A 25866-nucleotide genomic window follows, 5' to 3' on the forward strand; every position below is an offset into this window, starting at 1 on the left:
CACTGGGGAGAAAGCCTATATGAGCAGAGTAGGAAAGCATTCAGCATACATGGGTATATCAAATACATGAAAGAAGTCACATGGTGCAGAAACCCTACATACGTATGTATCAAAACCTATATATGTTGAAAATTCTGTGAAAACTACTCATGTAATGGTGAATGGTAGAAATAATATGAAAATTTTGATGTCAATATTTCTTCATTAAATTTCTAGAAAATATAAAAAATATTTTCATGGCTGACACATTTGCCAATCTATCCACTGTGCAGGTCTGTCCTAATCTTTATTCATAGAAAAAGAATGAACACTCTGGAGAGAAATACCTAAAACCCTTGCATTAATAAGTCAGTGTTGGTGATATGTCAAATGAAGGATCAGATAACATTTCAATTATTTAGGATAATAGATTGAACTTGGTGAGGAAGCAGGTACAATTTCTTGATCAACAAAATACTATTTCTGAGATATCTAACTCCATGTCTTTCCCTGAAAATTAAGCCTTGAAATATTGACCTTTTAAGTTTATGTTACTTAATCTACTGAAAGCAACTTATAATTATATAATTAAGCTTTTATGTTAAAAAAGAATTTTATATGCCTTTAACATATATTCAAATTGTGTGTGAAGAAACAATGATGCAACAAGGGGACAGAAAAGCTGTGTATGATGGTAAACAAATTTTTACTGAATTATTCATGTAAAACCTAAAAATAATAATAGTAAAATAAATTTATATGTTCTGAAGTTATTTTACATTTCATTTACATATTATATTAATATATTAATTTATAAACTAAAGAATTAAATTTAAGCAACTTAAGTTATATAGGTATTAATAAAAGTAGTTTTAATTAAAAAGCTAAACCAATTAGAGTTACTAGGTCAATATTTGTACCTGTATAATGAGCCTGTGAACTTCACAGAACTGAGCCAGGATATTTGCTGATTTATTCTGTCCACCAGCCTGTGCTGCTGATTAAAATATCTTACTCAGAACCTATATTGTATACTCTTCCTGTCACTCAGACTTTGAAATTTTGTTTAATGACAAGGCTTTATGGGAAAAGATGCTATATATTTCATTCTATGTCCTTAGTAAATATTTTTTGTCAATTACAATGTGTACTTCAGACTGAAAGTCAAACCAGTTTTATTCACTCTGTTTAAATATGCACTACAATGACTATAAACAAACAAAAAGATGTAAATACTAGGCATTCAGAATCCACTTGAGAAATTAAGTTGTCTTTTTTTTCAATGTTGGTATGGTTTTTATTGGAATATTACTAAAATATACAAACACAAAACCAGATGTAACTCTCAACATTTAGAGAGCTATAAATACCAGGTAAAGAGATAGTTTAAATGCAAAGACAAAAAACCCCAATAAAATTAAAATAAGCAATTTAATAAGATGGATGCTTGGCTGAATCTAGATCACTGATTTCCATGATTCCATAGGCTGACTGCTGCAGGGCAGTTTCTCAGAGGTCCAAGGCCTACAACCCCACATGCTTGGTAATGCTACAGTCCTCTTATCGTGTTTCCTTGCGAACTCTTCTCCTTCAACATGGGTCTGACTTCATTCAACTTCTCTTGGCTTGAATTGCAACTTTTACATTCCGCATTAAGGTCTCTATTCTTTTTTCATGAAAGCATGACACAATCCCAGCATCAGTTTTAGACACAAACCCAAGCTTGAACTTTGGGCACTGAAATTTTATTCTCAAGAGACATTGGAAATAACCAATTTCTTCTGTAGGGATATTGGTCTGATTTAACCACTGTTTACTGAGCCATCCTTTGGTGTGAATGACAAGGGTGTGTGCTTTTCATATATCATTTTTATAATGTAAGTAAAATGGGAATAATAGTGTGTGATCCACAAATGGTTTCTTGAGGATTGAATAGATATTGGACATGTGGTTGTAGTTAGTTTTACGCTATCCTTACTATTTGGGGCCAGACAGCGTTAGATTAGTTTTCTTTTTTTTTTCAATGAAATTCTTTTATTGGTACATTTTAGGTATACAACACAATTACATTTCTCATTGGGAATTGTACCTTTACATAATGCATCTTAGTTCTTATTTTTTCCCCATTCCTAGCCCTCCCTTCAGCCCCTCCACCCTTCCCTATTACAAAGACTTTATTTCCATTTTTTCCATTTCTCAGCATTTTTCCTTTCCCTTCTTTCCTTTCCCCTGACCCTCCCACTACCCCTACCCCTTTGGACCTTTTCTTCCTATTTTGTGTTATTGATTATTCATTCTAATCATTGGTACATTTTAGGTATACAATATAATGACATTCATCATTGGAAATTTGCACCTTTACATAGTCTCTCTTGGTTCTTATTATTCATCCTTGCCCAGCCCTCTCTTCAACCCCTCCATTCCTCCCTATTTACAAAGATTTTGTTCCTATTTTTCCATTTTCTCATATTAATCCCATTCCTTTCTATCCTTTTCCCTAGCCCTCCCACTTCCTTCCCTTTTGCCCCTTTTCTTCCTATTTCATATTACCTATTATACATTTAGTCTTTATTTACACTTTATTTACACTGAGAAACTTCTCACACCAGAGAAACTATTTAGTATTTATACATGTGTGTCCTATTTATTTCACTTAAGAATATCGCCTCAATGTGGATCTACTTAGCTATAAATGTCTTTAATTTCTCATTTTTTATGGCTGAGTAGTACTCCATTTTATTAAAAAACCACATTTTCTTTATCCAGTCTCCAGTTGATGGGCATTTGAACTGTTTCCAAGTTTTAGCTATTACAAACTGTGCTGCTATGAACATGGGCACACATATCTCACTGTGGTATGATTCTTTTCATTCTTTGGGGAAGATCCCCAGCAGTGGAATAGCTGGGTCAAATGGGACTTCCAGTCCTAGTTCTTTGAAGTATCTCCATACTGATTTCCACAGTGGTTGGACCAGTCTACACTCCCACCAGCAGTGGAGCAGGGTTCCTCTTTCCCCACAGCCCCACCAGCATTTGTTATTGGTTGATTTCATGATAGCAGCCATTCTTTCTGGAGTGAAGTGGAATCTCAGTGTTGTTTCCATTTGCATCTCTCGAATGACCAGTGACGTTGAACATTTTTTCATGTATTTATTTGCTATTTCTACTTCTTTGTCTGAGAAATGTCTATTCATTTCAGATGACCATTTTTGGATTGGGTCTTTAAATTTGGGGGATCTGATCTTTTTAAATTCTTTATAGATTTGAGATTTTAGACCTTTGTCTGAGGAAGAGCAGGTGAAGATTTTTTCCCACATTGTGGGTTGTCTCTTCACACTGCTGTGGTTTCTCTTTCTGTGCAGAAGCCTTTTAATAAGAAGAGATCCCACTTGTTGATTGTTTGTGGTAGTTCACGGGCAACTGAGGTTTTGTTCATAAAATCTTTTCCTACACCTAACCTCTGTTCCAGCTGGTTCAGTGTTTCTGTTTTGATATTTAGATATTTAATCCATTTTGATTTTAGTTTAGTGTATGGTGAGAGATATAGATCTAGTTTTATTCTTTGGCAAGTTGAAACCAAATTTTCCAGCACCATTTATTAAAGAGGCTATCTTTCCTCCAGTGAGGGTGTTTGGCTCCTTTGTCGAAGATGAGATGGCTGAGTGTGTCTGGTGTTGTTTCTGCATCTTATAATCTGTTCCACTGGTCCTCAAGTCTGTTTCTTTGGCAGTACCATGATGTTTTTATCACAGTAGCTTTGTAGTAGAGTTGCAGGTTGGGGATTGTGATACCCTCTGCCATGTCTCTGTTACCTAGAATTGCTTTTGCTATTCTGGGTCTCTTCTTGTTCCAAATGAATTTTTGCATTGTGGGAAATTAAGTTTTAAGCACGTTATAATAATTAAATTAAATATTAGAATAACAACAAATGCATAACTGTCCTTTAATACCAGTAACTTTAATCAAAGTTCAAAACTGGCATTATATTAAGACTATTACTTTTATAGCAAAGCATTTATCGGTACATTTTAGACATACATAATGATAACACTCATCATAGGGAATTTTTACCTGTATGCCATACTTTCTGCCTTTTTTTTCCATTCCCCCCTCCCCGCAGTCACCTCTCCTCTCTCTATGTACAAAAGCTTTGTTTCCAACTTTTCTTCTATTTTCGCTTTTTTCCTTAAAACTATTCTTAAAAATCAATGTATTAAAACTTTTTTAAAAACATGAAATCTTTGTATAAATATAAAATCTTGATGGTGTACCTCACTGGTAGAGTATGTGCTAGAATATGAGGTCCTAGTTTCAATCCACACCACTAGACAAAAAATAATAATCATGAACCAGTACCACTTCATTAGGAAAATCTGCCCTAGACTCATTCAAAGTAGTGACAGTTAACTGTTAACTGATAGTGATAGTTAACTGTAGTGATAGTTAATCTGTGAACAGTTTAACTTCTGTGTAACATTCATAATCAGAACATTTAAACAACATGATTTTTATGATGAATAACTCATAGTGACTCCAAATGAATACCTCATATGTAATAGTTGTATAAAAATGTGTCACCAGAAAGGTCTGACCGAAGCTTCTCATTTTTAACATTCCAGAAAAATTACAGCTATTATTAAAAGATCAAGATAAAATGATTCTATATTTAACCTATGTTAAAGTCAGACTTCTGCAGGGGTGTATGCATTCTTCTAGTTGGGCAATAAAAACATTGTTATATCCATCTTTGGAGATTAAGAGAGTCCATTAATAAAGGATTTGTAGGTACGTAGCATATACCAGCAAAATTCAAAGGACTAGTACTCTAAGCTACCAGCAACATGGCCACATCATACTTGGGAAAATGGACATCCCATCTAAGGATCTGGGGTATTTCAAAATGAAAATGTTGAGAAAAGAAAACATAAATCACTTACATTAAACCCACAATGGCAAAAGATGATAGTATCAGGACAGTGCGAAGTTGGCAAAATCCTGGATTAGGGCAAGTACCATAAAGTGAGGTTGTTGCTAGCTCTTGGTTAATTGGTTCTAAAAGCAGAATGGCTGTCACTTTGATGGCTAAATTTTCAATGTACACAAAAGGAAAATTGGTGTGTGGGGGTAGTATTTTGTTTTTCTTTATTTTGTTGATTTAGCTTGAAGCTGCTAGTTAAGATAAACCCCTATTATCATTTTCCTCCTTCCATCCTCCCGCCTGTATCTTAATTTAGGGAATCTCAGTATTTATCTCTAAACATCCAGTACATCGTCTCTGCTACAGTCATCTTTGTCAGGGAATGATTGCAATAGAAATCCCATTTGGGGCCTCATGTTGAAATAATTCTCCAGAAGTTCTCTCTGCTTCTTCACAATTCTCCTTTCTTTTGCCCACTGTTCATAGGATGAACAATTGGTTCAAAGACTGGACTTTGCATCACTACCTGTGTGGTCATAAGAAAGTAACATAACCATTCCCTCATCAGAAGGACAGAAAAAAAAAGACATCATTTACTGAAACTTTAAAGAATGTGGCACACAGTATGGCCCACTGAGTCAAGTTATCACTCTAAGAGACAAAAGCAAGAAGACAAATTTATGCAATGTAAAAGTAACTCCCAACTGGGCAAGATTCATTCCATATATTTTTATGTGTGATTTTAAAGGATAAAAATAGACTTTGTTTTACAACATTCAATCCTTGTTATGCAGCTGGAGAAATAAAAAATCTTAACATTTCATGTGACACAGTGTTCACAAGCCAGGAATACCATTGTGTAGTTCTGAATGGCAGACACAAACCACAGGTACACGGACAAACTGATAATTTCAGTTTGATTTATTACAAAATATCAGTTGGCCAGTACATTGTCTTTACTGGGGGGATTTGAAAAGGTTGGACATAGTTATAGGCCTCATCCATTCTCATATATCCACAAGCATAAAAATCTTAGTCTAAGAAGTGTATAATTTCATTAATACATGTGAGGCTGAAACTCTCAGAATAACAACTGCTACTGAAAAAAATCTAGAAATTTTTACTATGTCCACAATTTTTATGATCCATTTTATTTTAATATAGTTATAAGCACTAGAACACTTGGAACAGGAAAAATTTGGTATAATGATTCCTTGGAAGACGAAGGCATTCAGTAAAGCAGGAGATGCTACATTTAGATAGGAAAAGTTATCAGCCCAGTGTCTTCCTCTTGTATGGGCAATATATACGAGGTTGGAACCACCTTGGAACTGAGGTTGAGTCTCAAGTCCAAGAACAGGCACTTGTGGTCATATAGCATGGTGGGCAGAAAGAGAAAAGATAGTACTATAGAATTCTCACCCAGACTGTCAGACGGGCTGGAAAAATGAAGACAGGGGTGGGAAGGAACAGAAGAATGGTGATGAGGAAGATTAGGAAGTGAAGATTTACCAAGAAATGTGGGCAGGGACCAAGGCAGCTTCTCTGTTTGCTCAGCTTGTGTTTCTCTTCAGGGCTCTCTTCAGAGCAAGTTCGGACATCCTTATTTCTGAAGCTATAAATGAGGGGGTTCAGCATAGGCACCACAGATGTATAAAACACTGAGAAAAACTTTCCCTGGCCCACTGAGCCAGCAGATGATGGCTTGACATAATTGAGTACCACAGACCCATAGAACAGTCCAACAGTTATTATGTGAGAACCACAGGTGCTGATGGCTTTGGAGGAACCTTTAGCTGATGACACATGACTGATATTAAAGAGTATCAAAGCATAAGAGATAAAAATAATGAGGCTGGAAATAATGATAACTGTGCCCATAGCAATAGAACTCACAAGCTCATTAACATAGGTGCTGCTGCAGGAGAGCTGGAGGGGGGGGAGGATGTCACACATGTAGTGGTTGATGATGTTGGAATCACAAAAGATGAGCCTGATCATACACCCTGTGTGGAGCATGGCACCAGCAAACACCATCAAGTATGAACCAAATATCAGCAGAGAAAAGGTTCTAGGGGACATAATGGCCGTGTACAGAAGGGGCTGACAGATGGTCACATAGCGATCATAGGCCATAGCTGTCAGTACGTAGCACTCAGAGTTGACAAAAAAGCAGAAGAAGAATAGCTGGGTCATACACTCTGTAAACGAGATGATGTTCCTCTCTGAAACAAACCCCATCAGCAATTTGGGGGTACAGACAAGTGAGTAACATAAATCAATGGAGGACAAATTGAAGAGAAAAAAGTACAAGGGTGTGTGAATTCAGGCAAATTAGGTTAATTAAGATCAAATTTCCCACAACAGTGACAATGTTGTTGACCAAGAACAAGAAAAACAGGGGCAGTTGTAACTCAGGTTCTGTCAGCCCCATTAGGATAAACTCCATCACTGAAGTGTTTTTTTCCATGTTCATTTCCTTTATGGTGGGATCTGTAGAAACAGGGGAAGACAGTGATATTAACAAGGAACCATCTGAGCCAGAGGTAGAGCTGCTGGTTTACAAGCTACAGTTGTCTGAAAACATACAGCAAGGCCTCCAAAGAGCAAGACTTGATTTCTGAGGAATTTCCTTCTTTCTCTTCTATGTGTTGTTTCTGGCCAGGAAGCAAGCTGGTAGACCTCACAATGCCTCTGAATATTATTTCCTCACTTCAGTTTTTATTGCAGATTAGGACTGTGAAAAGCAATAAATAAATGGTGTTCCCACAAATCCATGATAAATGAGAGGCATTCCCACAAACCCATGACTTGAATGTAAAGATGATTTGATGCTCACCTTTACCCTAGAGGCCCTCGGTTCTGGGATCAAAGGGCCCTCCCTCTCCACTGACCTGAGGTTTACTCAAATCTCGTGATGATGCAGGAGGTAATGTCCATCAGTGCCTAGCTGTCATATTAGAGGAGTACTCTGGGTTGCATGCCATGGTTTTCTAAGATTCTCTAGAAAGTTCTCTTCACTTGCAAGAAAAAAGACAGCAATCTTATATGAGTCCCCAAAATGTCACCTCACTCAAATGAGAACCTATTGTATGACACATAGTTCTGTAGAAAATGATTAGATGCACAGAAAATTATTCTCTCCTTTATGATTTCCTCTTGAGTTGGATGAGGCCCCTGAGGGTAGAAATTACTGAACATGTGTTTGCATCCTATGCTATAAACCTAACACTGGGTCTTTAGAGACTCAATGTTCTACCTAACTAAAAATTTCCCAGCAGGAATACCTCATCCCCTGGGCAGAGTAGTGGATGACCCACTTTTAAGCCTCTTCATCATGCCCTGAAGAACTCTACAAGAAGAACCAGGGCATAGTCACTTGCTATTTCTAGTATGCTGCTACATGCCTCTGGGATTGCATTAATAAATATTAAACTTGATCATAGCTTTAACACTTTATATGTTGTCAAGTTCACCCCAATAATGGGATGCTGTAGCATAAAACTTGAAAGAACAGGTGTGGGTGCCCAGTCAATCTGAGTTTACATCTAGACTTCTTACCTCCCAAAAATGAGACTGTCAGTGAGTCATGTAACTACTCTGACCCTTCTTTATTTATATTTAGATCTATATATACTTGTGTGTATCTATAAAATGATGCTCATATAAAGGTTTCTTGTTGGGATGTTGAAAGATTTAAATGAGATGGCTCACAAATAAAGTATTTGGATTGTGACATACACAAAGAGCCTGGTAGGTATTACAAGTAGTATGGCTTCACTCCTTGCCTTGTTCCATATGTACATTCATGTAACAAACCTTGGCAGTACGGGCATTTGGGTGAGATAAACTTTTGTTGTGGGGCTGTTCTGTGTGGATAATGCACAAATCAATAGCCTCTACTCATTGAATAATAAGGTATCTTCCCCCCACCCCACATGCATACACACCAAAAAGAAAAAAAACCTGCCTATGGCCATGAAAATCTTCAGACACTGTCAAATGTTCCATGTGTGATCATGGGGCTTGGAAAATGATATTTCAATATATAGTGCCTTAGTAAGTTAAGAACTTTGAACTGAAAACATCAGAAGGTTACAGGAGAGAGTCACTTTCTGATCTTTGTCTACCCTTCTTCCTCCTGTTTCCCTTACTCCTCCAAGGCTGGCCATAGAAATAAAAAATTCCTATTACTCAAAGAAGGTCATAGAAACTATAACTCACCTCCTTCAAAGCCAGCCACAAACCTAGAAATATTCTTTTTCTCAGCTTTCTGTATAAGACCTGGACATAAACAAATTCTCTAACCATCACTAATAGTAGATCATAAAACCTTCATTGCAGAAGATATCCTCCTCCATATCTAGGAGGAAGCATGCCACAGAGATATCTAAGAAGAATCAGAGCAGACAGGCTTTGCTGATTGTCCCCTTTTAGCCTAGAATATTAGAGTAAATATTTTTGTCCAATCTCATTTCTGTAGCTGCATATTTTTTCTCAAACCAAATCTTAAAAATAGACAATTTTCCCTGGTCTTTGCATCTTCATTTCTGAAAGCTCCTTTGTCATACAAAACTTTGATTAAATAAATGTGTTAAATTTTTCTCTTATTAACTTTGCTTATGTTATAAGAATGTCAGCCATGACTCTAATACTGTGAAAGAAAAGCATCATACTTTTGCTCCTCTACAGTGGCAAAATTGCCCACTTTTAAGAACTGTTGATCTATTTGTATAGCCTGACATCTGCTAGGTTTGCCTCACGGAGTTCTATTTCAAACCCACTTACTTTCCTCAACCCCAAAGTATATGCACTAAGTTATGATTTTCTAATTGTCCCCAGTGGTGCCCTTCTGCAGCTCATCATTTTTTCAATTATTTTCACAATTACCCAGGCACTGATGAACAGTCTAAACTTCAGCACCTCCCAGTCTCCAAATCCCAGTGGATCCCTCTTCTTCAAAGATCAGGATTTCCTGTCTGACAGTATTTTTAGCCTGTCTTCATCTCACATTTGGGTCACTGTAACAATTCCCTTACTCTCTTCTGGCAGATGAGAATTTGGACATTTTACCCATTGCTGGCATTGTGCACACGGTGAATCTATCTTATGCTATGATTGTATTCATTTCCATTATTCTTTTAGGTTGATTTTTATAATATTCCATATATCTTCCTGATTCATCCCCAAATTATTCCTCAGTTTTTTTTAAATAAGTGCATTCAGTCACAAGTATTCAATTTCATCTCCTTAAGTATGATTTCTAGGAATTTATGAAACACTGTTGTAATGGTATCTTTTCTTCTTACTGTGATAGATCATATGAAATTTTGAGATCTTCTGCAATCTTCCTATCAGGGATTCCCTTTATCTCTCTCATGTACTGGGTAATTTATTTCCTGAATAACCTATCTCCCTGTTTCTTGGTTTTCTTCCTCATTATTGCACAAGATGTCCTACCTTAATTTCTTGAAAAAATCAGAGGAGTCATGGAATTAAAAAAAATCTGACTTGCATGTCTGAAAGTGTCTTTATGTATCTTCCTGTTTATTGATCATTTTCATGGGACTAGAAAATTGACTTCAAAATTTTGAAGACGTTCATCAAATCTGAGGCTTCATCTCTCCCTCATCTTTTATTTCTTCATAAAACCTAATTATTCTTCCACTCTTTTCTAAATTTTTAAGATTTTATGTTTGTTTCTATTTTTCTGAATGTGCATAATTTTGTATCTTACACCTGTCTCTATCTGTACATTAAGAGAAGCATTACATAAGTTCACCTTGGAAGCTCAATGGCTTCGGTTCTGGGATAGTATCTTCAATTACATAAATATGACAGTCTATTCATAATCTCCATTCCCTTTCTAGAAATTCCATCCTTCAAATGCTAAATCCTAGAGTTTATTCTTTCTGTGCTATCTTTTGTGTTTTATTTTCCATTTCTTTGTGCTCAGAAACATAACCTCAACTTTTTGGTAGAATTTTTAAACTTTTCTTTCCATTATTTCTAATATTCCAGAGTACATTTTGTTTTCTTTTGATGTTTTGTTTTTCTTTGAATCTTTTCTTCCATTTAAATTTTTAATTTTTTCAAGCTGTATATTTTACAAAGGTTTTATGAGAGTCTTAGCATCCCCACCCTGCCTTAAGTACTCCTATGTGGTCAATTAGTACTTCTTAACTGTGGACTTCACAGGATATTGTCCCACACCAATGGTGCACTATTATTGGAAATACCATTAGGTCTTCTGGGATGGTCTTGTTTGAGTAGTGGGTAACTAAAGAAATGTCCTCCAAAATCCCTGAAAGATTTTATCTTACCTTCAACATTGTTTAAATTAAGTGAAGAAAATAGACTAATGGTTTCAACATTAGTGAGGTAAAACTTCTACCTTCTTCCTTCATTTTATAAATGGTAAACTCTGTCACACATACACATATGGTCTCCTGATTTAGAAACTCTAGTTCACTTTCTTTAATGAATAAATGTCTATTTTACAGGATGTAGAGGTAATCATCTTGCTACGTGGACAGGGAAAGATCTGATGATTTAAATACTTCCTGGAAAGACTTTTAAGCATTTAATTTATTTTATCTCCCCCTTCCTATCTCACTGAAGTACCTAGTGCCATGGAATTCAGAGTGCATGAAACAGTGCACACCGTAAGTCAAAATTTTCCATTGGCTGCTTCATTTCTGTTGGTAACACAAGTCATGAGAATTCTAAAGCAAATATTGCTCCTTTTTCTATTTTGTAACTTCTAAAATTTTGGTGGTATATTATTCTACAGGGGATTTTGGTTTGTTTGTTTTGTACTTCTGAATTACTACCATCTCCCCCCCTTTCATGTTAACATTCAACATGTCGGTGAATTTCTGGGAGAAATAGAGATCATGTGTTTGCATTAACTCTTCTGTCACTAGCCAGAGAACACTGGCTGACTGGGACAATACTGAGGGGCATTCTATGCCTGTTAGAGCCAGGAAACTGATGATTAAAGCTGCCAAGTCTTGAGAGATTCTGTTCTATTCAGAGTAGATGGTGCATGAGGCCTGAAACCCCTTACTTTCTTTACTAGAGGTTTTACTGATTTATAACCAATGAACTCTTTTTTAGCATTTAAATGTGCAGAGGACCAAGAATACAAACAGAATGAGATATAGGTTTCCCCTGGGTTTTCTCATTTCCATAAGAGAGACAATCAAAGAAGCTGAGATTTGTGCCACTGTTAGTTACTCTTTTCCCTTCACAGTGCAAAATTCTTTATATACCTTCTCTGCATTCATCCTTACAATTTCTCTCTGAGCTATGGATCCAATCCTGCCCCCAAAAGAATAGCATGTGTGTTTCCACCAGAGGATTTATAAAACAGAAAAATAGTTATACAAATATGACAAAGGCAAAAGAGCAAATAGTCGATAATTAGAAAATATAAAGATTTATAAATTGGAGAAAAAAACTTTCTGTTCCCAGGACTGATGGAAATATAGAAAAGGAAACATAACCAAATTCAAGAATCTCAGAAGAGGAACTCTATAGGATTGGGGGTTAGATTGATTGAAAGGTACTGGTGCCTCAGAGCTGGTGTTTGGCTTCTGAAGTAGAGGTTCCACTCAGAGGTTGTTGGGACTATGGGGAGGGAGAACAGAGAAGATGTCAAGCAAATGCCCCAGCCCCTCATTGGGAAAATTTAATATAACATAAGAAGAGTAGATAGCTTGCTAATAAGGGAGTGCTATGCAGCTACTGTCTATACAAAGGGGTGCAGCAAGTCAAACACATGTCCATTCCATATCAACCATTTGCATACCTTCCTTTAGGATTTTTTTAATCATTTATGGATTTATTAAATGGTCTTTTTGTTATTGTGACATATTTTGATTACTGAATTGTTATATATGGACAAAATATTTTATTTTGTATATGTATGGCAGATACAGGCTTCTTGTTTGTTTGCAAATGTTTTGTGAACAAATAGTTCTTTACAAGAAGTTTATTTTGCCTCTTTTTCTTTTGGGTTTAATGCTTTTTAGGGTGTGACTAAGAACTCTGTACATAGCAATGTAGATTGGGCCCTTGACTTATGAACTCAATTTGATCTCAAAGGCTTGTTATAACTCAAGTTGGTTGTAAGTCAGTACAGCTGAGGTCTGGGTCTTTACCTGAGTACATCCTACAGATAGCAAGAGGCAGATGAATCTTCCATTAACCTAATTAACCCAAAGTTTTTGTATGCCAGTTTGGTAGTAACTTGAGGGTCCACTGTAGTAATTTCCTATACATTACTTATATATAACAATTTTATAGTTTAAGCATTTATGTATGGTTTTGATTCCTTTTGGAAGAACTATAGTGCAGGATGTGGCATAGAGGTCACAGATCCACAGCCCTTCTTTTTCCCCCTTTCTTTGTGGATAAATAGTGTTCCAGTATGAAACTTAAAATTTTATTCCCAGTGCAAGTGTTATATTGTTACTTTGTCAAAAGTCAATCAATTACATAAATGAGGATCTATTTCTCAATCTTCTATTACATACCATCGATTTGTGTATCTTTTAAAATTTTTTACTAGTCTATGTTTACAATATGTAATAATGACATTCATTTTTGGGAATTGGAGCATGTATATAATGCATCTTGAACATTTTCACTCTGTTTAAGAGAAAGTTCCATGTTGATAAAAATCTCTATTCTATTGTTGTTAGATGAAACACTGTGCAGATCATTCAAGTTCATTTGTTTGATGTAGTGATTCAACTCTGAGATTTCTTGGGGTTTTTTTGTCTGGTTGACCTATTTGTGAGACAGGGACATTGAACTCTCCCACTATGAGTCTGTCAATGTCTATCTGAACATTTGTTCAGTTTTTGTTTTAGAAATTGGATTGCCAGAATTCAGTCATATATATTTATAATTTTTATCTCTTCCTATAAAATTGTTCCTTTTACCCATATGTATTAGTATTCTTTTATCTCTTCTGATCAGCTTTGGCTTGAAGTCCACTTTGTCTGAAAATAAGATACTTAGTCTTACCTGCTTTTCAGCTCCTTTGGACTGCAGTATTGCTTTCCATCCTTTGAATTTCATTCTATGTGTTTTTGAAGTGTGTCTCTTGCAGGCAACATATAGTTGAGTTTGGTTTTTAGATCCAGTCTTCCAGTCTATGTCTTGTGATTGCAAAGTTAAGACCATTTCTATTTAAAATAATTACTGAAAGGTATTTACTGAATCTTGCGTCTTTACACTGCTCAATTCTTTATTTTTTCGCTTTTGTTTAACTACTGACTAAGTTAGATGCATTATTTCTGTTGGGCTCTTTGGTTATATTGGCCTTGCTGTCTCTATCTAAATTTCCTTTAAGTATTTTCTGCGACACTGGTTTGGCGGTGTACTTTGTCATGGAAAGTCTTTATTTCCAAATCAATTTTGAAAGATAATTTTGTAGGACATACTTTTTTGGGTTGAAAATTAATTTGGGTTAATTTTTTAGGCTTGAAAAACTTCACTGGAAGCTCTACTTTCCTTTAAGATTTTTATGAGAAATCTGCTGTTATTCTGGTATGCTTCCGTTGACGAGTTTCTTGCTGCTTAAACATGTTTTAGCATTCTTTGATGCTGAATATCTGGGATTTTAACTATGATTTGTTTTGAAGAAGTTCTTTTCTGGTTATGACTATTGGGGTTCTACATGCCTTGTTTACATAAAAATAAATATAGATTTGGAAAACATTCTGCTGGATTTTGGTGAATAAATTTTTATTCCATTTTTATCAGCTTTTAATCATTCATTCCTTTCATTCTATAATTGTTAAGATTATTTTTTAGACATGTACCAGCTTATGGATCCAGTTTCCATGGTAACATTGACTTTAGGGTATCACTGAGTACATGATCTACTATTTTAATCATGCCTTCTTCTTACACTATTTTCTCAGATTGGTCACTTCTGTTACCCACAATTTCAAGGGAATTTTTTTACATTGGATTTCTACTTGATTTCTCTGCATGATATCTAGTTCTTAATGATCATTCAGATATTGCATCAAATTGTTTGATTCAATAAGCATTTTGCTTGTGTCCTCTTAAGTTCCTTGAACACTTTACCAGATAATTCTTTATTTATTTACATCCTCTTTGAGCTTACTACACACCATATGGATTTGTTTGTTTATTTCTTCTTTCTTCTTCAATCTCTTCAAATATTCTAAGCATTTGTTTTCATACTTCCCCTACTTTATTGCCTGTAAGATAAGATTTCAGGGAGATAAGTGTTTTCAGGGGCATCTTGTTGCTTGGTTTATCCTTGGGCCTGGTGGGGGTGAGGTCAATGAACTTACCTTTCCCTCTGCAGGTAGTGCTTTGTTTGGTTGGAGTTGCAGTCTTGAGGGCAGGGCTAGCTGGAGGATTTTTGCCTCTCTTTTATGATTGGATACCTTCAATGGTATCAGAAGTGGAAGGGTAGTGTGACTGCTCAAGTACCCAGTTTTCTGTTGATTCCCAAAGGGATCATCCTGATCTCTGCCTCCTTCCCCCCATGATAATCTCTGCAGCTGCTTATGTCTACTTCCTATACCACTCCAGATGAGCATGCCAAGCAACATCCTCTGGCTGTGCCATCCCTCTCTGGTTCTCTTTCCACACTAAACTTTGATTGCACTCCACTGTTCACCCTCTCAGTTCAGTGGTGCCTAAGGGTTATGGCACTCAGCAGCTTTTGACTGGGGATGGAAGGGTTCCTGTGCAGATCCAAAGGTTGGGGGCAAGCAGGATACCCCACAGGTGCAGAGCTCACCAGTGTTTAGGGGAATGAGGCAAGGGTGCCTGTTTTGGCACTCCTGGAGGGACTAGTCTCCTCCCCTTGGTCACACTGCTCATCAGTGCTGCCCACCCTTAGTTATCACATCATTATACCAGTTTTCAAAAGTAATTAATGTAAGTCTTCTATGTCATTTATGTTCCCCTGACAATCCAAGAAATGATTAGACCTGTAAAACATGTATTATGGCACACCCTTTGAAGAAAACAATGTGAGGGAATTTGAGTGAATGTTGAAGACTTCAGACCAGGATTAATGTCAGATACCTAAAGAGAGAGAAGTGAAAGCATTGTTTCAGATAATCTCAGACTGCAGTGTGTCCCGTCCCGTGGGTAAGTCAACGGAGACCCTAGAGGGGGAGCAAGAATGACAAAGGACAGGGGACATGAGAGATGGAGACAAGACAGGTTTCTGATCAAGTCTCATTTATTGCGGAAGCTGCTACAGCATATATACCGTAGGGTTAGAGGGAGGGAGCAAGGGGAGGGTACTGGGGCTACTTCCTTGTTACCGGGTAGACTTGCAGCAGGCTTAGACATGCCCGTAAAAGGCACTCGAGAGTTCTAGTGGGGGGGGCAAGGCCCCCCACAGGTCCTCCCTTTAAAATTATAATTCTAGAAAGGCGTCAGGAGAGCCAAGCCTGCAGGGGCTGAGCCTGTCTTGGGTCAGAGCAACATATGTGTCTGCACTGTGTACCTTACCTGTCATCGGTTAACCAGAGAATCAAGGCTCTGGCACCTGTCTTAGGTGGCACACGAGGGCTCTCTCATTGCATGGCACGCTTGCTCAGTTGCCCATCATTGGATTGCCAGCCCACTCACCAGGTGGGGAGAGAACACTTCGCCACGGCAAGGACCTAATCGATGGTCCGGCATTCGTCCTGGTCAGCCATTGCCAATCTATGATAGTAGACCTGTATGGGTGCTGTTTTTATTGCCTCTATCTGGGCTCTAAGGAAGGTCATGATTTTGTTGTATATTATGGGCCCCAAAGAAATGAGCAGAAGTAGGCCCAATAAGGGTCCCAGCAAAGGGAGAAGATAAGGGAGGAAATCATTGAGGCCAGTCCAGAGGGGATTTTGAGCGAATTTTTTCCCTGACGATCCCAGATTTATTGGCATAGAAACAACAATGTTCATTTAGGGCTATGTAAATCCCTCCTTGTTTCGCCATGAGGAGGTCCAGGCCCCTTCTATTCTGAAGGACCACCTCAGCCAAAGAATCGATCTGATCTTGTACATCTGTAAGAGTGTTGGAGAGAGCTTGAACATCATTAATCAACTGGTTGGATAATTTGGCATAGGAGTGTAACGCCACTCAGATGTCAGCAGAGCCAGTGGCAAGGGCACCGGACACCCCCAGCCCCACGAGCAGGGGGACCAGTGAAATGGCCCTGTTATGTCGCCCAGCGATATAGTCAAAGCTGGGCAAGGGCACCGGTTCATCTCCAGGAATGAGGGCGATGTCCAGGAAGACAGTCGCCACCATGCACAGCCCAGTCCAATTAGTGGGGAGGGAGGTGAACGCCAAGCTCCCTCCACAGACGAGCACGTGACCCAGGGCAGGGCAAATGGCGGCAGAGCCATTAAGCACTACAGAGCAGAGAGAGAAATTTTGGACTCTGACAGGCATATCGAAGCTATCGTTGTGGCCCGAACTTAGATAACAAGCTGAAGCATTGAACTGTACTGGCTGGACCCCAAAGGGCAGAGAAAAACTGCAATTGTAACTAGAACTGTTGGCATAATCAGTTTGGTCGACAACTGGCAAGGCGAGGGGCAGGGGTGTGCCAAGGGTCAAACATAGCCAACAATCCCCAGCAAAGGCTGGGTTGGATGTATTGATCAATTGATAAGTGGCCTCTAAGACACTCAGGGTTTGGACGTCAGGGTCTGGGCCTCGAGGTTTGGGAAGGGCCAGCGGATGATAATTTAGGGAGGGGTACATCTCTTGGATGATAGTCTCGAGCTGTTTTTGTACTCGCTGTTCCCTGAGCTGATCTGAAGGCCCGCCACTATCAGATACATGAATTGAGGCCTGTGGCGGCCAGCAGACATCTTTGCCAGGACTGTCGTTGCAGGAGGTTTGGCCAAATTTAGGATATCCAGTGGGGCTGGAAAAGTCCCAGTCACCTCCGACGGAGCCCCTGTAAGTTTTTTGTAGAACAGCAGTTAGATATATTTTTCCATTGGAATGCGTACATTGTTGGGCTTCAGTATAACAGGTAGAATGCATCTCTGTGGCCTTGGCACAATTGGCAGGGCATGGCCCTGGTTCGCCATTGACTGTTGGTATGACTTTAGGCTTAGGGACTCAATCCCATTCTTGGTTATATCCTTCTGCTAGCGCGGCCTCATAAACCAAGTAGGCAATCTTGTTGCCGCAATCAGTACTACGAGTGTAACTTGTGGGTGCAGCCCCGCCAGAACCCCCAGCACAGTCACAGGGGTTACCATACAGGGCAATGAGCAGTTGTTCTTTGTTAACTGGTTGAAATCCGCTTTTTGTTGTCGGTGCCAGGAACAGCAACAGACCGTGCAACAAATTCAGGGATGTCATCTTTTTAACCTGTAAGCAAAATTTCGTCCTGCAATGTAAGCAAGGCTGGGCTGTAGATAAGAGAGTTAGGCTAACCTGATTAAGTTTTTGAAGATAACCAATGTGGACATATTACAATAACATATTTAAAACTTAACCAATGTAAATATTTTGTAACAACATATTCAGTTCTTAAATATCAAGAATAACCAATGTAATCAATTTATAACATATTTAGATAATATTCGTTGTGATGTGTCTCCCATAAGATAATATAAAATTTACTAGGGGTCCCTTTAATGAATTAAGACCAGAATAATCATTTTCTGGGTGGCCACTTCTATATTCATCAAAGGGAGTCCCCGTCTATATTCATTTTGACAAACAATTAAGAATATATATCTTTTTATTTTACAACTGTCAATTGCAATTTGATTATTGCATGTAGGTGACAATACACATTACTTTCATAAAATAAATCTCAGTGGCACTTTGATCAATTAGCAACCTGGGAAGGAAGGCATGTCTTTAATTTAATAATATTTATCTGTAAGTCAATTTAACAATAGGTGAATATCCTTTGAAAAGGAAGGAACATATTGAGCTCAACTGTACGAACACAAACAATAGACAATAGACAAACATATGAGACAGTGTATAAAATTAGGGTGCACTCAAATATAATTGGCCAAATTGAATTATACTATTCTCTTTATGATTATTAGATTATAATTGTAGGCGTCATTGTTAACTGGTTGAACTTGGACAATGTTAGGTCATCGGCATCATTAACACGCTTATCAACTTGTTTTACTAAGCGTTCTGGAAGCCACCAGGCTGACTTCATTTCCTTGGAGTAAACACACACTGACCCTCAGCCCCAGATGAGTACGGGGTCAGGCCCATGCCATGAGTGGTCCAGGGGGTCTCTCCACTTCACAGAGGCAAATTGTTTTTGTGTCTCTGATTGCCAAAAACGGTTAGCTGTGGATAATCCCTTAGCATCCAAATTTAAAAAGTTAAAAATAAATAGTGCATGTGATATTAGGTTTCTGGGTGACCCCTTGATAGGGCACCATTCCCCCTTTTTTATTTTATCTAATGTAATTTTGAGTGTGAGGTTGGCTCGTTTTATAATGCCTTGTCCTTGTGGATTATATGGGATTCCCGTTATGTGTGTTATATCTAATTGTTTGCAAAACTTTGAAAAACCAGAGCTGGTATAGCCTGGACCATTGTCTGTTTTAATTTGTTGTGGACATCCAAGTACTGAGAAGGCAACTAGAAGGTGGGCAATTACATGTTTAGTAGCCTCCCCGGATTGTAGGGTGGCAAATATAAATCCACTATATGTATCAATGTTGACATGTATATATTTAAGATTTTCAAATTCAGGGTAATGTGTGACGTCCATTTGCCATAGGGCATTTGGAATTAAGCCACGAGGATTAACTCCCAGATGAGGTGTGGGAGGATGGAGGGTGTATGTAGGGCAGGTTTTAACAATTTGTCTAGCTTGTTCTCTAGTAAGTTTATACATGAGGTGAAGCGTGTGGGCACTGAGGTGATGTAACTGGTGTGCCTTCTGTGCCTGATCAATCTGAATGGAGGCATCAATACTTAGAGAGTAGGCAGAAGCCTGAGGTCTTGTGGCCAGATCTGTTAACCGGTTGTCTTTTGTAAGTGGGCCGGGTAGGTTAGAGTGGGCACAAAGGTGCCCAATAAAAAAGGGTTTGGATCTTTTTCTGATTAGATCTTGTAATTGAATAAAAAGACCACCAGTTTGAGAAGCGTGTTTTATCAATCCACATGTCTCTAATAGGGGAACAGATTGAGCAATGTAAGCACTGTCAGTAAAGAGATTAAAGGCTTGTTCAGGGAATGTAGAAAAGACTGTTATGACTGTATGTAGCTCGGTTATTTGGGCTGAAGAACAGCTGGTTTGGAAGTGGACAATGTTATTGTCCCACACATAAGCAGCTATCCCAGTAGAAGAACCATCTGTAAAGACTAATAGGGCTTCTGTTAGAGGAGAACAGGAAGTGACTTTTGGAAAAATGAACTCATGTTTATTGGCAAAGTCAATAAGTTTGTTTGGAGGATAGTGATTGTCTATTAAGCCTGTATAAGAAGCGAGAGCAACTGGCCAGGAGCCGGTAGTCTGTATAAGCCAATCGATTGGGGTGAGCCAATTTTCTGTCACCAATTCTAAAATGGCCATTGTGTAAGGTGTAGTGGCCCCGTATTGAGCTGCAGCCGTTTTAAATTTTTTAATGACCTTAAAATCGAAACCACTGTGGTGTCTCCATGCCTGTCCCTGTGTGTCAGTAGTTTTAGTTATGGGAAAGGTTTCCACATTTTTAAGTTTTAAGGATACTCCCGACCCGGATGGCACCCTAGGGGCCACCCCTTTAACCGGGGGGTCGTGGCTTAAGTTTGTCCTCTCTACGGACATTTTTATGGGTTTTGTCTGTTCTTAAGCCCTCGAGCTGGGTAATAAGTTCCTGGTGTTCCTTTTCTAATCTTATTTGTTCTTTTAGAAATTTTATCTTGTCCCGGAGTTCTTTTGGGGGATCAACAGCAGGACATGTCAAAGCGGGCGCATTGGGAGTGCTGGGTACCGGAACATAAGGAGGAGGACCTTGGACTATGGGCGACCAGGCAGGATTATGATATCTGGCTGTCTCCTCCTCAAGGTTGGCCCAGTCAGCCTCCCCCGGATCATTCCTTGGCAAGGGGGGGTGTCTGAGGTGGTGGAGGGAAGGGTACAAGGCCGGTTCCTCCTTAACAGGCGGGGCGGGGACAGAGGCAGGGGCTGAAAGAGCGGAGGCGGAAGCTGAGGAGCGCCGAAGCTTTCCTTTAAAAGGCTTGGAAGAGGCAGAGCCCGCCTGTAAACCCTCATCGGTTGCATATTTTGTCTGGCTCATCGTCACTATCAAATGACATCAAGTCTTTTTCCTCATTTTTTGAGGAAGTCCCGTCCCGCAGGTGCTCAGGCCTCAGCGCCATCTTGGCATCTAGGGGGGTGTTTACAAACTCCTCACTCCGAGGGAGAATGATCGACCCTTCCTCCGATTGGAGAGCTGTCTCCCCGACCTGGATGGCTTGAGCCACCAGCGGATCTTTGGTTTTTTGGGAGATAATTTCATTAATAAGATTTCAATAAGAAAATGCAGTAATCGGGACCTTTTCTGGTCCACAAGTAGCATAATAACCTTTAAGGGCCTCCCCTACTCTTTTCCATCTCCTCTCGTCAATGGTACCCTTGGCAGGAAACCAAGGGCAGAGATCTCTAATATAATCAAAAAAAATTTTAACAACTGTTTGACTGTAACCTTTACCCCTCGTGTCTGTAAAGTTTCTTTAAGACCTTGTACAAATAACTCATGTTGGCTAATGCCCTGTCCCATAATCGCTGCTCAACTCACCGAGGTGCAGGAGAGATGGCAGGTTCACTTCAAACGCAATCCTCTTTTTTCTATTTTATTTTATTGGGCCCCCGAGCAGCGTTCTTCACTGGATCCCCCATTCTCTGGCCCCACATTGGGTACCACTTGTCCCGTCCTGCAGGTAAGTCAACGGAGACCCTAGAGGGGGAGCAAGAATGACAAAGGACAGGAGACACGAGAGATGGAGACAAGACAGGTTTCTGATCAAGTCTCATTTATTGCGGAAGCTGCTACAGCATATATACCTTAGGGCTAGAGGGAGGGAGCAAGGGGAGGGTACTGGGGCTACTTCCTTGTTGCCGGGTAGACTTGCAGCAGGCTTAGACATGCCCGTAAAAGGCACTCAAGAGTTCTAGCAGGGGGGGCAAGGCCCCCCACAGCAGTGCAGTTTTAAAAAGTCTTGATCACAATAAGAATTCTCTAAACAAACATTGCCTATCAGAGTAGACCTCTGTTAGGCAGAAATTGGGCAGATCTGGTAAGGCCCACACACCATGCTCAGCCATTGACTGGGACATTTTAGAATAAATATGAGTAAATACTATACTACCCACAAAGGAGTGTTAGCTGCAGAGTTTCAGTAACTTGGCACCTTGCAGCTGACTCTCCTCAATGGGCTGAGTAGGCTCCTGTAAGTCTGCCATAGTCCACCTCCAAATAACAAATTAACTCAAGTTTTCTCATTTGCTATTGTTATTACTATTGATGATTTTTATTGATAATTATTATATAACAGTAAATAATCACCATTGATTTTATTTAAACAAGATAATCCTATTCAACAGGTCTTAATTTCATATATGTATATATATATATGTATATTTCTAACATTCTAAACATATGGATGGAATATATATTGAAAAAATAGAGAAACTGCATGAAACAGCCCCTATGTTAAAGACACTTTATGATTTATTTATGACATAAGGTCTACATAAACATATAAAATGTTCCTAGGAATATAGCTTATTATTCATATGCATTTATTTTTCATAATAGACTTCATTGTATCAGTAAGACATTGAGTAATGTATTTCTACCCACTTAATATACAGAGTTTTTGTATTAGTGATAAAAATAAATATGGTAAGAACTGTATGATTTCTTGCACATATTTGACAACATACAAAATAGAAAAATGCAAGTTTTATAAAAAAAAAACCAACATGTTTGGGATAAATACATATTTTTATGAACTATCCTCTGCTAATGTCTTTAGGGTAAAAAGGAGTTATATACATTCTCTTCAATAATAAATAGATTGATAGAGGTTTTCAGAAACAAATGACATATGGTAATGTTTTGTCACTAGCCAAACGGAACAAAAGAAATCATGAGCAAACGGGGTGAAAAAATCATTGAAAAGGACAAGATTGGAGGACTATGATTCTGCTTTAAATTAGTGCTGCTGCCTATACCAGTAATAATGCTGACAGCAATAGAAATGCTTCTAGTGCATCATACTTCTGTTTTAATGTGAGGAAGCTGAAAATATAACTTTTTATAATGTACAAAATGTCATATTTTTCCAAGTAAGAATATCCAAGGAGACAGAAATGCAGAAGACCAGCTTGAAACCACAATGAGCAGGCTTTAGATACTGATTTGGCTTATGAATTAGGCTATTGATTAAGATCATGAGTCACTTCAAGGCTTAAGTGTGAACTGCAAAATGACTTTTCAGCTAGTGTTCAGAGATAGACTTCCCTATGCCAATGGTCACAATTGAAATCTCAATGATTAATGAGGTTGTGATGTTTCTAATAACAAGGAAACACGGCAGCTGAGGAATTATAACTCTGTGCAACCACTCTATAAGATCAAACATTACCTAAGATAATGAAGGTGGCTCATTAGCTATTACCTACAAGAAAGCACAGGTGCCTTGTTAACTGTAACCTGCCCTTCAGAAATATACATAGATACTCCCTTTCACAGGCTGCATTAGTTCTGCTGTTCCTTACATCTACCTTCATGCCCCCTTACTACGTTGTATAATCATATAAATATTCACTAATTCAGTGTCCATGGTCTTAGCTATGACAGAGCTAAAATCAGGTGGTCTTTAGCTAGGAGAGAGCTAATGATCAATTCCTGCCCCTCCAGAAGTAATAAACTATCATTCGTTATTCTCTATTCCTTATTCTTCATATATTATTCTTACATTCCCAGATTTCCCCTCATCAGGTGATGGGCATCCTCCAGTAACTGTTGGTCCATCAGCCATGACACAGAAAATGATGAAACAATAATGAAAAACAACCGTGTATGTGTGCCTTAAACATTCCTTTTCATAGACACATTGTGAGAAGTTTCAGAGATATACATACAAAAATTCAGACAAGATAATTATAAGTGATGAGATAACAAAAATGTACTAAACTATACACAATATTATCTGTAGAGGTCATAAAAGTGTAAATAAATTCTGGAGCCAGGGATTTAGCTCAGTGGTTCCTCCACCTCTCAAGTGCAACATCGGGAGTTAGATCACCAGTACGAAAAAATAAAAATTAAAAATAAAAAAATTTATTTCTCATCATTTTTCCTTTCCCTTCTTTCCTTTCCCCTGACCCTCCCACTACCCCTACCCCTTTGGACCTTTTCTTCCTATTTTGTGTTATTGATTATTCATTCTAATCATTGGTACATTTTAGGTATACAATATAATGACATTCATCATTGGAAATCTGCACCTTTACATAGTCTCTCTTGGTTTAAAAATAAAAAATAAATTATCTTCAGGAAAATACTGCAATAAAAATTTAATAGCCTTCAATTTACTTACTTTATTACTGCTTCTAATTAGAATGTTTCTGCTTTGAAATTTAATCATGACATTCTTCAGGGCAACCTTCACATCCTTGTTCCTCGAACTGTAGACCAGATGATTGAGCAATGGGCACCACATTTGTGTAGTAAGCAGAAGAAATATTTTCCCCTCCTCCATAGATCTAGGAGAAGAATATTTAAGGTACATGAATGCTCCTGACCCAAGAAAAGAGAAATGGCTACAGAAACAGAAAGCTTTCCATCTTCCTTGTGTAGATTTGTTGTGCACAATATTTGTGATGATGAAAATGTATGAAATTAGAATGGTAACACTGGGGATTGTGATATTAACATACCACAATGAGCACAACTACCTTATTGACAAATGTGCTGGTGCAAGACAGTTGGGGGAGGGCAAGGATGTCATACAAATAATGGTTGAGAACATTGGCATTGCAGAAGGTTAGTCTAAGCATGCAGCCTGTGTAGGCACTGGCTCCAGCAAAGCCCATGGCATAGACAGCAAGAGATCGACCAGAACAGACCTGCTGAGAAGTGCTAACCTTATATAGCAGTGGGTTATAGATGGTCACATAGTGGTCAACATGTAGCACTCAGAGATGACAAGATAAAGAAAAACAGCTGAATCATGCAACCTGCGTAGGAGATGACATTCTTCTTAGAGACAAAGTTCATCAGCATTTCGGGAGTGAAAACAGAAGAGTAACAGAGATCAATGGAGGAGAGTTTGAAGAGGAAATAGCATATGGGGCTGTGGAGGTGAGAAATGAGAAGAATCAGAGTGACCAAACCTAAGTTGCCCACCAGGGTGACAAAGTAGATCATCAGAAACAGGTAAAAGAAGAGTAGCTGGAGCTCTGGATGATCTGTTAGTCCAGCAAGAAGAAACTCAGTCACCAAGGGCTCATTTCCAGACAGCTTTCTCATTCTTGGAAATCTAACAGAACAGAAGAAAATTTCATTAACAAAACCCTCAGCTATTCTCCATGATGATGATTTTTGGTAAGTCAGATGTGTCTCACAAATCACACTTTCATTCATCTGGCCCTTCACTTCCTACATGCTACTCATGTTTCTATTATTCTACTGGAATGCTCACTCTCTTGTTTTGACCAACGAGAAAGAAACTATTCCTGTAAGAAAAAGCTCATGCTCTTATTCTGCTTCCTGGATGGAAGATTGCCATAGTTTATAGAAATTCCAACTCTTTTACTACAAAACTCCATGACTTCAGTTATAGACATTGAGGAGATTTGTGGATTGAATTGATAATTAACCACGTATCCCATTGTTTTTACTTACTCAGCTCTATTCCATTCTAGGTAGAGGAGGATAAAGAAGGAGGATGTGTTTTCAATGATCCTTTGTGAT

The 25866-nt window shown here is 38.4% G+C and overlaps 2 pseudogenes; both read right to left on the minus strand.

Moving 5' to 3' along the window:
- Positions 1 to 6450: 6450 nt before the first annotated feature.
- On the minus strand, positions 6451 to 7376 carry LOC101716736 (olfactory receptor 8C8-like; annotated as a pseudogene).
- Positions 7377 to 21766: 14390 nt separating this feature from the next.
- On the minus strand, positions 21767 to 25507 carry LOC101716389 (olfactory receptor 8B3-like; annotated as a pseudogene).
- Positions 25508 to 25866: the final 359 nt, after the last annotated feature.

The sequence above is a fragment of the Heterocephalus glaber genome, unplaced genomic scaffold (assembly GCF_053883595.1).
Source record: "Heterocephalus glaber isolate CG9 unplaced genomic scaffold, H.glaber_assembly_v1.0 deba00001431, whole genome shotgun sequence".
In the NCBI taxonomy this organism is placed as follows: domain Eukaryota; kingdom Metazoa; phylum Chordata; class Mammalia; order Rodentia; family Bathyergidae; genus Heterocephalus; species Heterocephalus glaber.